This window comes from Triticum aestivum, chromosome 2A, assembly GCF_018294505.1.
Source record: "Triticum aestivum cultivar Chinese Spring chromosome 2A, IWGSC CS RefSeq v2.1, whole genome shotgun sequence".
In the NCBI taxonomy this organism is placed as follows: Eukaryota; Viridiplantae; Streptophyta; class Magnoliopsida; order Poales; family Poaceae; genus Triticum; species Triticum aestivum.
In genome coordinates, this window is record NC_057797.1 from 91,657,198 (window position 1) to 91,672,398 (window position 15,201).

Genomic DNA, 15,201 nt, shown 5'->3' on the forward strand with positions numbered 1-15,201 from the left:
CTAACACCCATGGAGCCTTGGTGCTGATCATGTTTTGCTCGTGGAAGAGGCTTAGTCAACGGGTCTGCTACATTCAGATCCGTATGTATCTTGCAAATCTCTATGTCTCCCACTTGGACTAGATCCCGGATGGAATTGAAGCGTCTCTTGATGTGCTTGGTTCTCTTGTGAAATCTGGATTCCTTTGCCAAGGCAATTGCTCCAGTATTGTCACAAAAGATTTTCATTGGACCCGATGCACTAGGTATGACACCTAGATCGGATATGAACTCCTTCATCCAGACTCCTTCATTTGCTGCTTCCGAGGCAGCTATGTATTCCGCTTCACATGTAGATCCCACCACGACGCTTTGTTTAGAACTGCACCAACTGACAGCTCCACCGTTTAATGTAAATACGTATCCGATTTGCAATTTAGAATCGTCCGGATCAGTGTCAAAGCTTGCATCGACGTAACCAGTTACGATTAGCTCTTTGTCACCTCCATAAATGAGAAACATATCCTTAGTCCTCTTCAGGTATTTCAGGATGTTCTTGACCGCTGTCCAGTGATCCACTCATGGATTACTTTGGTACCTCCCTGCTAGACTTATAGCAAGGCACACATCAGGTCTGATACACATCATTGCATACATGATAGAGCCTATGGCTGAAGCATAGGGAACATCTTTCATTTTTCTCTCTATCTTCTGCAGTGCTCGGGCATTGAGTCTGACTCAACTTCACACCTTGTAACACAGGCAAGAACCCTTTCTTTGCTTGATCCATTTTGAACTTCTTCAAAACTTTGTCAAGGTATGTGCTTTGTGAAAGTCCAATTAAGCGTCTTGATCTATCTCTATAGATCTTTATGCCTAATATGTAAGCAGCTTCACCGAGGTCTTTCATTGAAAAACTCTTATTCAAGTATCCCTTTATGCTATCCAGAAATTCTATATCATTTCCAATCAGTAATATGTCATCCACATATAATATCAGAAATGCTACAAAGCTCCCACTCACTTTCTTGTAAATACAGGCTTCTCCAAAAGTCTGTATAAAACCAAATGCTTTGATCACACTATCAAAGCGTTTATTCCAACTCCGAGAAGCTTGCACCAGTCCATATATGGATCGCTGGAGCTTGCACACTTTGTTAGCTCCCTTTGGATCGACAAAACCTTCTGTTTGCATCATATACAACTCTTCTTCCAGAAATCCATTCAGGAATGCAGTTTTGACATCCATCTGCCAAATTTCATAATCATAAAATGTGGCAATTTCTAACATGATTCGGACAGACTTAAGCATCGCTACGGGTGAGAAGGTCTCATTGTAGTCAATCCCTTGAACTTGCCAAAAACGTTTTGCGACAAGTCGAGCTTTGTAGACAGTAATATTACCGTCAGCGTCAGTCTTCTTCTTGAAGATCCATTTATTCTCAATTGCTTGCCGATCATTGGGCAAGTCAACCAAAGTCCATACTTTGTTCTCATACATGGATCCCATCTCAGATTTCATGGCTTCAAGCCATTTTGCGGAATCTGGGCTCACCATCGCTTCTTCATAGTTCGTAGGTTCATCATGATCTAGTAGCATGACTTCCAGAATAGGATTACCGTACCACTCTGGCGCGGATCTCACTCTGGTTGATCTACGAGGTTCAGTAGTATCTTGTTCTGAAGTTTCATAATCATTATCATTAGCTTCCTCACTAATTGGTGTAGGTGTCACAGAAACAGGTTTCTGTGATGTACTACTTTCCAATAAGGGAGTAGGTATAGTTACCTCGTCAAGTTCTACTTTCCTCCCACTCACTTCTTTCGAGAGAAACTCCTTCTCCAGAAAGTTTCCAAATTTAGCAACAAAAATCTTGCCTTCGGATCTGTGATAGAAGGTGTATCCAATAGTTTCCTTTGGATATCCTATGAAGACACATTTCTCCGATTTGGGTTCGAGCTTATCAGGTTGAAGCTTTTTGACATAAGCATCGCAGCCCCAAACTTTCAGAAACGACAAGTTTGGTTTCTTGCCAAACCACAGTTCATAAGGCGTCGTCTCAAGGGATTTTGATGGTGCCCTATTTAATGTGAATGCGGCCGTCTCTAGAGCGTATCCCCAAAATGATAGCGGTAAATCAGTAAGAGACATCATAGATCGTACCATATCTAGTAAAGTACGATTACGACGTTCGGACACACCATTACGCTGTGGTGTTCCGGGTGGCGTGAGTTGCGAAACTATTCCACTTTGTTTCAAATGTACACCAAACTCGTAACTCAAATATTCTCCTCCACGATCAGATCATAGGAATTTTATTTTCTTGTTACGATGATTTTCAACTTCACTCTGAAATTCTTTGAACTTTTCAAACGTTTCAGACTTGTGTTTCATTAAGTAGATATACCCATATCTGCTTAAGTCATCTGTGAAGGTGAGAAAATAACGATATCCGCCACGAGGCTCAACATTCATCGGACCACATACATCTGTACGTATGATTTCTAACAAATCTGTTGCTCTCCCCATAGTACCGGAGAACGGTGTTTTTGTCATCTTACCCATAAGGCACGGTTCGCAAGTACCAAGTGATTCATAATCAAGTGGTTCCAAAAGCCCATCAGTATGGAGTTTCTTCATGCGCTTTATACTGATATGACCTAAACGGCAATGCCACAAATAAGTTGCACTATCATTATCAACTCTGCATCCTTTGGTTTCAACACTATGAATATGTGTGTCACTACTATCGAGATTTAATAAGAATAGACCACTCTTTAAGGGTGCATGACCATAAAAGATATTACTCATGTAAATAGAACAACCATTATTCTCTGATTTAAATGAATAACCGTCTCGCATCAAACAAGATCCAGATATAATGTTCATGCTTAACGCTGGCACCAAATAACAATTATTTAGGTCTAATATTAATCCCGAAGGTAGATGTAGAGGTAGCGTGCCGACTGCGATCACATCGACTTTGGAACCGTTTCCCACGCGCATCGTCACCTCGTCCTTAGCCAATCTTCGCTTAATCCATAGTCCCTGTTTCGAGTTGCAAATGTTAGCAACAGAACCAGTATCAAATACCCAGGTGCTACTGCGAGCATTAGTAAGGTACACATCAATAACATGTATATCACATATACCTTTGTTCACCTTGCCATCCTTCTTATCCGCAAAATACTTGAGGCAGTTCCGCTTCCAGTGACCAGTCTGCTTGCAGTAGAAGCACTCAGTTTCAGGCTTAGGTCCAGGTTTGGGTTTCTTCTCTTGAGCAGCAACTTGCTTGCTGTTCTTTTTGAAGTTCCCCTTCTTCTTCCTTTTGCCCTTTTTCTTGAAACTAGTGGTCTTGTTGACCATCAACACTTGATGCTCCTTCTTGATTTCTACCTCCGCAGCTTTCAGCATTGCGAAGAGCTCAGGAATAGTCTTATTCATCCCTTGCATATTATAGTTCATCACGAAGCTCTTGTAGCTTGGTGGCAGTGATTAGAGAATTCTGTCAATGACGCAATCATCTGGAAGATTAACTCCCAATTGAATCAAGTGATTATTATACCCAGACATTTTGAGTATATGCTCACTGACAAAACTGTTCTCCTCCATCTTACAGCTATAGAACTTATTGGAGACTTCATATCTCTCAATCCGGGCATTTGCTTGAAATATTAACTTCAACTCCTGGAACATCTCATATGCTCCATGACGTTCAAAACATCGTTGAAGTCCCGATTCTAAGCCGTAAAGCATGGCACACTGAACTATCGAGTAGTCATCAGCTTTGCTCTGCCAGACGTTCATAACATCTGGTGTTGCTCCAGCAGCAGGCCTGGCACCCAGCGGTGCTTCCAGGACGTAATTCTTCTGTGCAACAATGAGGATAATCCTCAAGTTACGGACCCAGTCCGTGTAATTGCTACCATCATCTTTCAACTTTTCTTTCTCAAGGAATGCATTAAAATTCAATGGAACAACAGCACGGGCCATCTATCTACAATCAAACATAAATAAGCAAGATACTATCAGGTACTAAGTTCATGATAAATTTAGGTTCAATTAATCATATTATTTCAGAACTCCCACTTAGATAGACATCCCTCTAATCCTCTAAGTGATTACGTGATCCAAATCAACCAAACCATGTCCGATCATCACGTGAGATGGAGTAGTTTCATTGGTGAACATCAATATGTTGATCATATCTACTATATGATTCACGCTCGGCCTTTCGGTCTTTGTGTTCCGAGGCCATATCTGTATATGCTTGGCTCGTCAAGTATAACCTGAGTATTCCGCGTGTGCAACTGTTTTGCACCCGTTGTATTTGAACGTAGAGCCTATCACACCCGATCATCACGCGGTGTCTCAGCACGAAGAACTTTCGCAACGGTGCATACTCAGGGAGAACACTTCTTGATAATTAGTGAGAGATCATCTTATAATGCTACCGTCAATCAAAGCAAGATAAGATGCATAAAAGATAAACATCACATGCAATCAATATAAGTGATATGATATGGCCATCATCATCTTGTGCTTGTGATCTCCATCTTCGAAGCACCGTCGTGATCACCATCGTCACCGGTGCGACACCTTGATCTCCATCGTAGCATCGTTGTCGTCACGCCAATCTTATGCTTCCACGACTATCGCTACCGCTTAGTGATAAAGTAAAGCATTACAGCGTGATTGCATTGCATACAATAAAGCGACAACCATATGGCTCCTGCCAGTTGCCGATAACTCGGTTACAAAACATGATCATCTCATACAATAAAATTTAGCATCATGTCTTGACCATATCACATCACAACATGCCCTGCAAAAACAAGTTAGACGTCCTCTACTTTGTTGTTGCAAGTTTTTACGTGGCTGCTACGGGCTTAAGCAAGAACCAATCTTACCTACGCATCAAAACCACAACGATAGTTTATCAAGTTGGTGTTGTTTTAACCTTCGCAAGGACCGGGCGTAGCCACACTCGGTTCAACTAAAGTTGGAGAAACTGTCACCCGCTGGCCACCTTTGTGCAAAGCATGTCGGGAGAACCGGTCTCGCGTAAGCGTACGCGTAATGTCGGTTCGGGCCGCTTCATCCAACAATACCGCCGAACCAAAGTATGACATGCTGGTAAGCAGTATGACTTATATCGCCCACAACTCACTTGTGTTCTACTCATGCATATAACATCAACATATAAAACCTAGGCTCGGATGCCACTGTTGGGTTTCGTAGTAATTTCAAAAAAATTCCTACGCACACGCAAGATCATGGTGATGCATAGCAACGAGAGGGGAGAGTATGATCTACGTACCCTTGTAGATCGACAACGGAAGCATTAGCACAACGTGGTTGATGTAGTCGTGCGTCTTTACGGCCCGACCGATCAAGCACCGAAACTACGGCACCTCCGAGTTCTAGCACACGTTTAGCTCGATGACGATCCCCGGACTACGATCCAGCAAAGTGTCAGGGAAGAGTTCCGTCAGTACAACGGCGTGGTGACGATCTTGATGTACTACCGTCGCAGGGCTTCGCCTAAGCACCGCTATAATTGTAACACCCTCGATGCGACTATAGCTCCCACGTGTCGAGGCACGACTTAGAGACATAATCGCATTGAAGGCATATGTCGCAAGTTAGGCAATCTTCACAACATCCCATGTAATATAAATAATAAAGGGGAGATAACATAGTTGGCTTACACTCGCCACGTCAATCAAGTACACAAATAACATTACATCATCCAAACACTCATAGCCCAACTACGGCGCCCAAAATAAAAGAGAACCCAACATGCGACTGTTGGGGAACGTAGCAGAAATTCAAAATTTTCCTATGTGTCACCAAGATCTGTCTATGGAGAAACCAGCAACGAGGGGAAGGAGAGTGCATCTACATACCCTTTTAAATCGCTATGCGGAAGCGTTCAAGAGAACGGGGTTGAAGGAGTCGTACTCGTCATGATCCAAATCACCGGAGATCCTAGTGCCGAACGGACGGCACCTCCGCGTTCAACACACGTACAGCCCGGTGACGTCTCCCATGCCTTGATCCAGCAAGGAGAGAGGGAGAGGTTGAGGAAGACTTTATCCAGAAGCAGCACAACGGCGTGGTGATGGTGGAGGAGCGTGGTACTCCAGCAGGGCTTCGCCAAGCACCGCAAGAGACGAGGAGGAGAGAGGTAGGGCTGCGCCAGGGAGAGATCAAATCGCGTGTGTTGCAGCCCCCTAACCTCAAGTATATATAAGGGAAGGGGAGGAGGGTGCGCCCCCTCTAGGGTTCCCACCCCTAGGGGGGCGGCAGCCCTAGATGGGATGGAGGGGGGCGGCCAAGAGGGGGAGAGGGGGCGCGCCCTAGGGTGGGCCTTAGGCCCGTCTGCGCCTAGGGTTTCCCCCTTCTCCTCCTAGCTGCGCCTTGGGCCTTGTGGGAGGCGCACCAGCCCACTCAGGGGCTGGTCCCTTCCCATTCTTGGCCCATGCAAGCCTCCGGGGCTGGTGGCCTCACTTGGTGGACCCCCGGGACCCTCCCGGTGGTCCCGGTACGTTACCGATAAAACCCGAAACTTTTCCGGTGACCAAAACAGGACTTCCCATATATAAATCTTTACCTCCGGACCATTCCGGAACTCCTCGTGATGTCCGAGATCTCATCCGGGACTCCGAACAACATTCGGTAACCACATACAAACTTCCTTTATAACCCTAGCGTCATCGAACCTTAAGTGTGTAGACCCTACGGGTTCGGGAACCATGCAGACATGACCGAGACGTTCTCCGGTCAATAACCAACAGCGGGATCTGGATACCCATGTTGGTTTCCACATGTTCCACGATGATCTCATCGGATGAACCACGATGTCGAGGATTCGATCAATCCCGTATACAATTCCCTTTGTCTAGCGGTATTGTACTTGCCCGAGATTCGATCGTCGGTATCTCGATACCTTGTTCAATCTCGTTACCGGCAAGTCTCTTTTACTCGTTCCGTAACACATCATCCCGTGATCAACTCCTTGGTCACATTATGCACATGATGATGTCCTACCGAGTGGGCCCAGAGATACCTCTCCGTTTACACGGAGTGACAAATCCCAGTCTCGATTCGTGCCAACCCAACAGACACTTTCGGAGATACCCGTAGTGCACCTTTATAGCCACCCAGTTGCGTTGTGACGTTTGGCACACCCAAAGTATTCCTACGGTATCCGGGAGTTGCACAATCTCATGGTCTAAGGAAATGATACTTGACATTAGAAAAGCTTTAGCAAACGAACTACACGATCTATGTGCTAGGCTTAGGATTGGGTCTTGTCCATCACATCATTCTCCTAATGATGTGATCCCGTCATCAACGACATCCAATGTCCATGGTCAGGAAACCGTAACCATCTATTGATCAATGAGCTAGTCAACTAGAGGCTTACTAGGGACATGGTGTTGTCTATGTATCCACACATGTATCTGAGTTTCCTATCAATACAATTCTAGCATGGATAATAAACGATTATCATGAACAAGGAAATACAATAATAATCAATTTTTTATTGCCTCTAGGGCATATTTCCAACAGCGACAACGGTCCCGTTCACCCCCAACTGGGCACCACTACTGATCATCGGGAAAGGAAACATAGTAACGTTGAGAGTCTTCGTCGAACTCCCACTTGAGCTCATACGCGTCTCCTGGAGCGGAATCATCAGGCCCTGCATCTGGTGTAATAGTAATCTGTGAGCCACAGGGACTCAGCAATCTCGCACCCTCGCGATCAAGACTATTTAAGCTTATAGGTAAGACAAGGTAAATATGTGGAGCTGCAGCAAGCGACTAGCAAGTATGGTGGCTAGCTTATACGCAAAAGAGAGCGAGAAGAGGAGGCACAGCACGAGCGAGAAACTGGAGAACCACCTGCGCAAACATTACTCCAACACCGTGTCCACTTCCCGGACTCCGCCGAGAAGAGGCCATCACGGTAACACACTCAGTTGATTCATTTTAATTAAATTAAGGTTCAAGTTATCTACAACCGGACATTAACAAATTCCCATCTGCCCATAACCGCGGGCACGGCTTTCGAAAGTTCAAATCCCTGCAAGGCAGTCCCAACTTAGCCCATGACAAGCTCTCACGGTCAACGAAGGAATAGACCTCCTCCCAAGACGATCCGATCAGACTCGGTATCTCGGTAATTCAAGACACTTTGACAGGTTAAAACAAGACCAGCAACACCGCCCGAATGTGCCTACAAATCCCGATAGGAGCTGCACATATCTCTTTCTCAAGGCATACTCAGATTGTCCTAGGTACGGGTAGGCCAGCCCAGAGTTGCCCCTGGTGGCCACCGGTAGCTGACAGGTGGACCAACACTCAGAGGAGCACTGGCCCGGGGGGGGTTAAAATAAGATGACCCTTGAGTCTGCAGAACCCAAGGGAAAGAAAAAGGCTAGGTAGCGAATGGTAAAACCAATGTTGGGCATTGCTGGAAAAGCTTTAATCAAGGCGAACTATCAAGGGGTTCCCATTATAACCCAACCGTGTAAGGAACGCAAAATCCGGGAACATAACACCGATATGACGGAAACTAGGGCAGCAAGAATGGAATAAAACACTAGGCGAGAGGCCGAGCCTTCCACCCTTTACCAAGTATATAGATGCATGAAGATAAGAATATAATATAATGATATCCCAACAAGTAAATAAATGTTCCAACAAGGAACGGCCTCCAATCTTCACCTGCAACTAGCAACGCTATAAGAGGGGCTGAGCAAAGCGGTAACATAGCCAATCAACGGTTTGCTAGGACATGGTGGGTTAGAGGTTTGACATGGCAATTTGGGAGGCTTGAAAGAAAATGGTAGGCATCGTAGCATTGGCATAGCAAAAGAGCGAGGAAACTAGCATAGCAAAGATAGTAGTGATTTCGAGGGTATGATCATCTTGCCTGCACAGTTGTCATAGTTGACTGGATCCTCGAAAGCAAACTCAACGGGCTCCTCGTTAGCGAACTCGTCTCCCGGCTCTACCCAAACAAGACAAACAAGTAACAAGGATACAATCAACCACGTGCAAACTCAAACAACGCAATGCAAAGATGGTATGCTAAGCGGGATGCGATGCGGGATGCGAAATGCAAGATATGACAGGAAATGCATGAACCTGGCCTCAACTTGGAAATCCAAGTGTTCCACTGGAAAGATGAGATGAAATCGCTTGAAAACGATATCAAGAACACCGGAATCGGAGTTACGGTTTGGAAATGGCAAGCGATTCAAAATGACACCGGTCTGCGATTTACAGCAAGTAGCCATCTAAATGCAATGAGATAAACATGCTACAGCACTCAAACATGACAACAAAATACATGGCAGGGATGCACACAAGATGCTTAACAAAAGTCTAGCACTGAGCTACGGCCAAATCATCCATTAACGGGTTCAAACAAGCATGGCAAAAATGCATATGACAAACAGATCTCAGACTTAGTGAAATTAACACTTGTCTGGAATTTCAGATCAGGTAGCACTCTTCGGAGCACCAAAACTACATGTTACATGACCTGAACATGGCAAAGTAAATCATGGCATGGAGCTACTCAAAGAGCTTAACAAAAATCCCTTAGTGACCTTGAGCCAAAAGGGATCATAAAATACAATTGCAAGCATGTGAACATAGCAAAAACATAATCAGTTTTCAGACTTAGTGAAAATCTGACACATGCTGAAATATAACTCAAGTAGGCATGTTTACGAGCTCGATGCACTCACTACGGTGCAAGATATGGCAAGACAAGCATACACCCATCAAGAAGGCACAAAATTCAAGCTAGACATGGTAAGAACAATAGCATAGCATGCACGGATCAACTACAACATCATCGGCAAAATTGCAAACAAGTTGACAATCTGCCCAGATTCACAAAGTAGCAAAAGTAGAGCCCGATAGACTCAAGCTAGGGTGCCCCATAATTACAAACAAGGACATGGATGGACAGAGTACTACAATATTAACAAAACATCCTTACTGATCATCCTCAAAAGAGGCACGGATCACTAGGAAACAACATGATCATATGGCATCATGAGATAAACAGCTCCAGGACTTAGTGAAATTACTAAGTCCCTGAAAACAGAATTAGCAAGTGCACCACTTTGCAAGCTTGCACAAGTCACCACACACATCAAAAAAATAAATGGGTTGCACCTCTAGAAAGATGACAAAACTCTTAACAAAACACATGTAGAGCATCAGGGCATATCATGCACACATTAATCATGGAAAAATGACAAAAACCTAAATCGAGTAGCAGATCTGACAATTATCTCAAGTAGCCCTCTTCTAACAGCATTTCGGGCATCAAGATGAACTCAAATGAAAATGATGCAATGTAATGAAATGATGTACTCTCTGAGATGAATATTTTGATATGCTATATGCATGAATCGGAGCTACAGATGCAAAGTTACGGGGCTATGAACATGTGCATATGGACTGAGAATTTCGGGACTTAGTAGAAAAAATCACCCCGAGATCTAGGGTTTACTGTTCACGCACGCGAACCGAGAACTCTGGCGAGGGTTGACTTGCTCCGGCGAGGTCGCAAAACCGGCGGGGAGGCGAGGGAGAGCCGGACCCGGCCGGATCCGGGCCGGATCTGGTGGCGGACGGCGACGGCGGCCACCGGGGACGCGGGGCGGCGAGCTCGCAGCTTCCCGCGGGCGGCGGCGGCGAGGTAAGCGGCGGGGCGGTGACGGCGGCTTGGCGGCAGTGGCGCGCCAGAGTGGGCGGCGGGGCTGGCGCGCGGCGAGGCTGGAGGAGACGGGCGGCGGCGCGGGGAACGGGCCCTCGGGGGCCGGCCTTGGGCTTCCCGGGCCCGGCGGTGGGAGGCGGCGGCTAGTGCCACGTGGCGGAACGCCACTGGTGTGGGGGCAGGGGCGCGGAGTGTCCGCCCCGGGCGGACAATGTCCCGCGGCGCGCGAGGTTTTTTTAGGGTTTTGGGGGGAGAGGAAGATCCGGATTCGGAGGGGTCTTTTTATAGCCATAGAGGGAGCTAGGAGAGTCCAAATGAGGTGCGGTTTTCGGCCACGCGATCATGATCGAACGCTCTAGATGATGGAGCAGAGCTAGGTGGGTTTTGGGCCAAATTGGAGGGGTGTTGGGCTGCAACACACACGAGGCCTTTTTGGTCCCTCGGTTAACCGTTGGAGTATCAAACGAAGTCCAAATGGTACGAAACTTGACAGGCGGTCTACCGGTAGTAAACCAAGGCCTCTTGGCAAGTCTCGGTCCAATCCAGAAATGTTTAATCCCCACACACGAAAGAAAGCTAGAAATGACCACCGGAGGAGAACGAAGCGCCGGAATGCAAAACGGACAACGGGGAAAATGCTCGAATGCATGAGACGAACACATATGCAAATGCAATGCACATGATGACATGATATGAGATGCACGACAACGACAACAACACACAGAGACAAGGACCCGAACCCGAGAAAATAAATATAACTTAACGTCAAAACGGCAAGAGTGGAGTACAAATTGGGAAAGTTACATCCGGGGTGTTACAACACTCCACCACTATGAAAGGATCTCGTCCCGAGATCTAGGACTGAAAGAACGCCGAGTACTTAGAACGGAGGTGATCCTCGCGTTCCCAGGTAGCTTCACGGTCGGAATGGTGTGACCACTTGACTTTGAGAAATTTGATTGACTTGTTGCGAGTCTTGCGTTCAGTCTCTTCAAGAATAGCAACTGGGTGCTCACGATAAGAGAGATCTTCTTGGAGCTCAATGTCCTCGAAGTTGATGGTGCGGTCAGGAGTCTTGAAGCACTTTCGAAGCTGAGAGACATGGAACACGTCATGAACATTTGCAAAGTTTGAAGGAAGCTCGAGTTGATAGGCGAGGTCGCCTCTCTTGCTGACAATCTTGAAAGGTCCCACGTATCTGGGGGCAAGCTTCCCTTTGATACCGAAGCGACGAGTACCTTTCATAGGAGAGACGCGGAGGTACACATGATCTCCGATCTCGAAAGCCAAATCGCGGTGCTTACTATCATAGTAGCTCTTCTGGCGGGATTGGGCTGCTTTGAGGTTATCGCGAATGACTTTGCACATTTCTTCTGCCTCTGTGATTAATTCATTACCCAAAAGCTGATGTTCACCGGTTTCAGACCAGTTGAGAGGGGTACGGCACTTCCTGCCATACAATCTTTCAAATGGGGCCTTGCCCGAACTTGCTTGAAAACTGTTGTTGTAGGAGAATTCAGCATAAGGAAGACAATCCTCCCACTTCATGCCGAAGGAGATCACACAAGCCCTGAGCATATCTTCAAGAATCTGGTTGACACGCTCGACTTGACTGCTAGTTTGAGGATGGAAAGCTGTGCTGAAGCGGATGTTGGTGCCCATGGCTTTCTGAAAAGAATCCCAAAACTTTGAGGTGAAAATGCTGCCACGGTCTGAAGAGATCACTTGAGGAATACCGTGCAGAGAGACAATTCGAGAGGTGTAGAGTTCCGCCAATTGAGCTGCAGTGATCGACTCTTTGATAGGCAAAAAGTGAGCCACTTTGGTGAGTTTGTCGATGACAACGAATATAGCATCATTGCCACGCTTGGACTTTGGAAACCCAGTCACGAAGTCCATTTCAATGTGGTCAAACTTCCATTCTGAAATGGCAAGAGGTTGGAGGAGACATGCTGGCCTTTGGTGTTCTGCCTTCACTCTTTTGCAGACATCACATTCATTTACGAATTGAGCAATCTCACGCTTCATTCGAGTCCACCAATAAGCTTGCTTAAGGTCCTGATACATCTTCGTGCTCCCAGGGTGGATGGAGAGGAGAGAATTGTGAGCCTCGTTCATGATCACTTTACGAAGGTCACCTTTGGGTACAACAATACGATCCTCGAAGAAAAGAGTGTCCTTGTTATCAAGGCGGTAGCACTTGTACTTGGACTGACTCTTGGCAATCCCAATCTTCACCTTTTTCACCATAGCATCAAGAAGCTGGGCTTGGCGAATCTGGTCTTCCAAGGTAGGAGAGACTTGAAGGTTGGCGAGGAAACCTTGAGGAACAATTTGCAGATTAAGTTTGCGGAAAGCTTCACAAAGCTCGGGTTGATAAGGCTTGAGAATCAGACTGTTGCAGTAAGCTTTTCTGCTCAAAGCGTCAGCAATCACATTGGCCTTGCCTGGAGTATACTCGATACTCGGATTATACTCTTGAATCATTTCGACCCATCGAGTTTGCCTGAGGTTGAGATTAGGCTGAGTGAAGATGTACTTGAGACTCTTGTAATCAGTGAAAATGTCCACTTTTCTTCCCAATAGAAGATGTCTCCAAGTCAAAAGAGCATGCACAACTGCCGCCAACTCGAGATCATGAGCGGGGTAGTTCTTCTCATTAGGCTTCAACTGGCGAGAGGTATAAGCAACAACTTTCTTCTCTTGCATCAATAATGCGCCAAGACCTTGGAGAGAGGCATCACAAAAGACCTCGTACGGTTTGGATTCATCAGGCGGAGTCAGAACTGGAGCAATGATCAATTTCTCTTTCAAAGTGTTGAAAGAAATATCACACTCCGGAGACCAAACGTACTTGACGTGCTTGTGGAGAAGATTAGAGAGAGGCTTCGCGATCTTAGAAAAGTTTTCAACGAATCTTCGGCAATAGCTTGCGAGACCGAGAAAACTGCGGAGTTGTTGGGTTTCGTAGTAATTTCAAAAAATTTCCTACGCACACGCAAGATCATGTGATGCATAGCAACGAGGGGAGAGTATTGTCTACGTATCCAACACAGACCGACTGCGGAAGCGATGACACGACGTAGAGGAAGTAGTCGTACGTCTTCTCGATCCAACCGATCAAGCACCGAAACTACGGCACCTCCGAGTTCGAGCACACGTTCAGCTCGATGACGATCCCCGGACTCCGATCCAGCAAAGTGTCGGGGAAGAGTTTCGTTAGCACGACGGCGTGGTGACGATCTTGATGAACTACAGCAGCAGGGCTTCACCTAAACTCCGCTACAGTATTATCGAGGAATATGGTGGCAGGGGGCACCGCACACGGCTAAGGAATAGATCACGTGGATCAACTTGTGTCAACTTGTGTGTTTAGAGGTGCCCCTGCCTCCGTATATAAAGGAGCCAAGGGGGGAGGGGGCGCCGGCCAAGAGGGAGAGGCGCAGGAGGAGTCCTACTCCTACCGGGAGTAGGACTCCCCCCCCCCCCAATCCTATTCCAACTAGGATTCCCAAGGGGGAAAGAGGGAGAAGGGTGGCCGGCCACCTCTCCTAGTCCTAATAGGACTAGGGGAAGGGGGGAGGCGTGCAGCCCCCTTGGGCTGCCCCTTTCTCCTTTCCACTAAGGCCCATGATGGCCCATATGGCTCCCGGGGGGTTCCGGTAACCTCCCGGTAACCCGGTAAAATCCCGATTTCACCCGGAACACTTCCGATGTCCAAACATAGGCTTCCAATATATCAATCTTTATGTCTCGACCATTTCGAGACTCCTCGTCATGTCCGTGATCACATCGGGGACTCCGAACAACCTTCGGTACATCAAAATGCATAAACTCATAATATAACTGTCATCGTAACCTTAAGCGTGCGGACCCTACGGGTTCGAGAACAATGTAGACATGATCGAGACACATCTCCGGTCAATAACCAATAGCGGGACCTGGATGCCCATATTGGCTCCTACATATTCTACGAAGATCTTTATCGGTCAGACCGCATAACGACATACATTGTTCCCTTTGTCATCGGTATGTTACTTGCCCGAGATTTGATCGTCGGTATCCAATACCTAGTTCAATCTCGTTACCGGCAAGTCTCTTTACTCGTTCCGTAATACATCATCTCACAACTAACATATTAGTTGCAGTGCTTGCAAGGCTTATGTGATGTGCATTACCGAGAGGGCCCAGAGATACCTCTCCGACAATCGGAGTGACAAATCCTAATCTCGAAATACGCCAACCCAACATCTACCTTTGGAGACACCTGTAATGCTCCTTTATAATCACCCAGTTACGTTGTGACGTTTGGTAGCACCCAAAGTGTTCCTCCGGCAAACGGGAGTTGCATAATCTCATAGTCATAGGAACATGTATAAGTCATGAAGAAAGCAATAGCAACATACTAAACGATCAGGTGCTAAGCTAATGGAATGGGTCATGTCAATCAGATCATTCAACTAATGATGT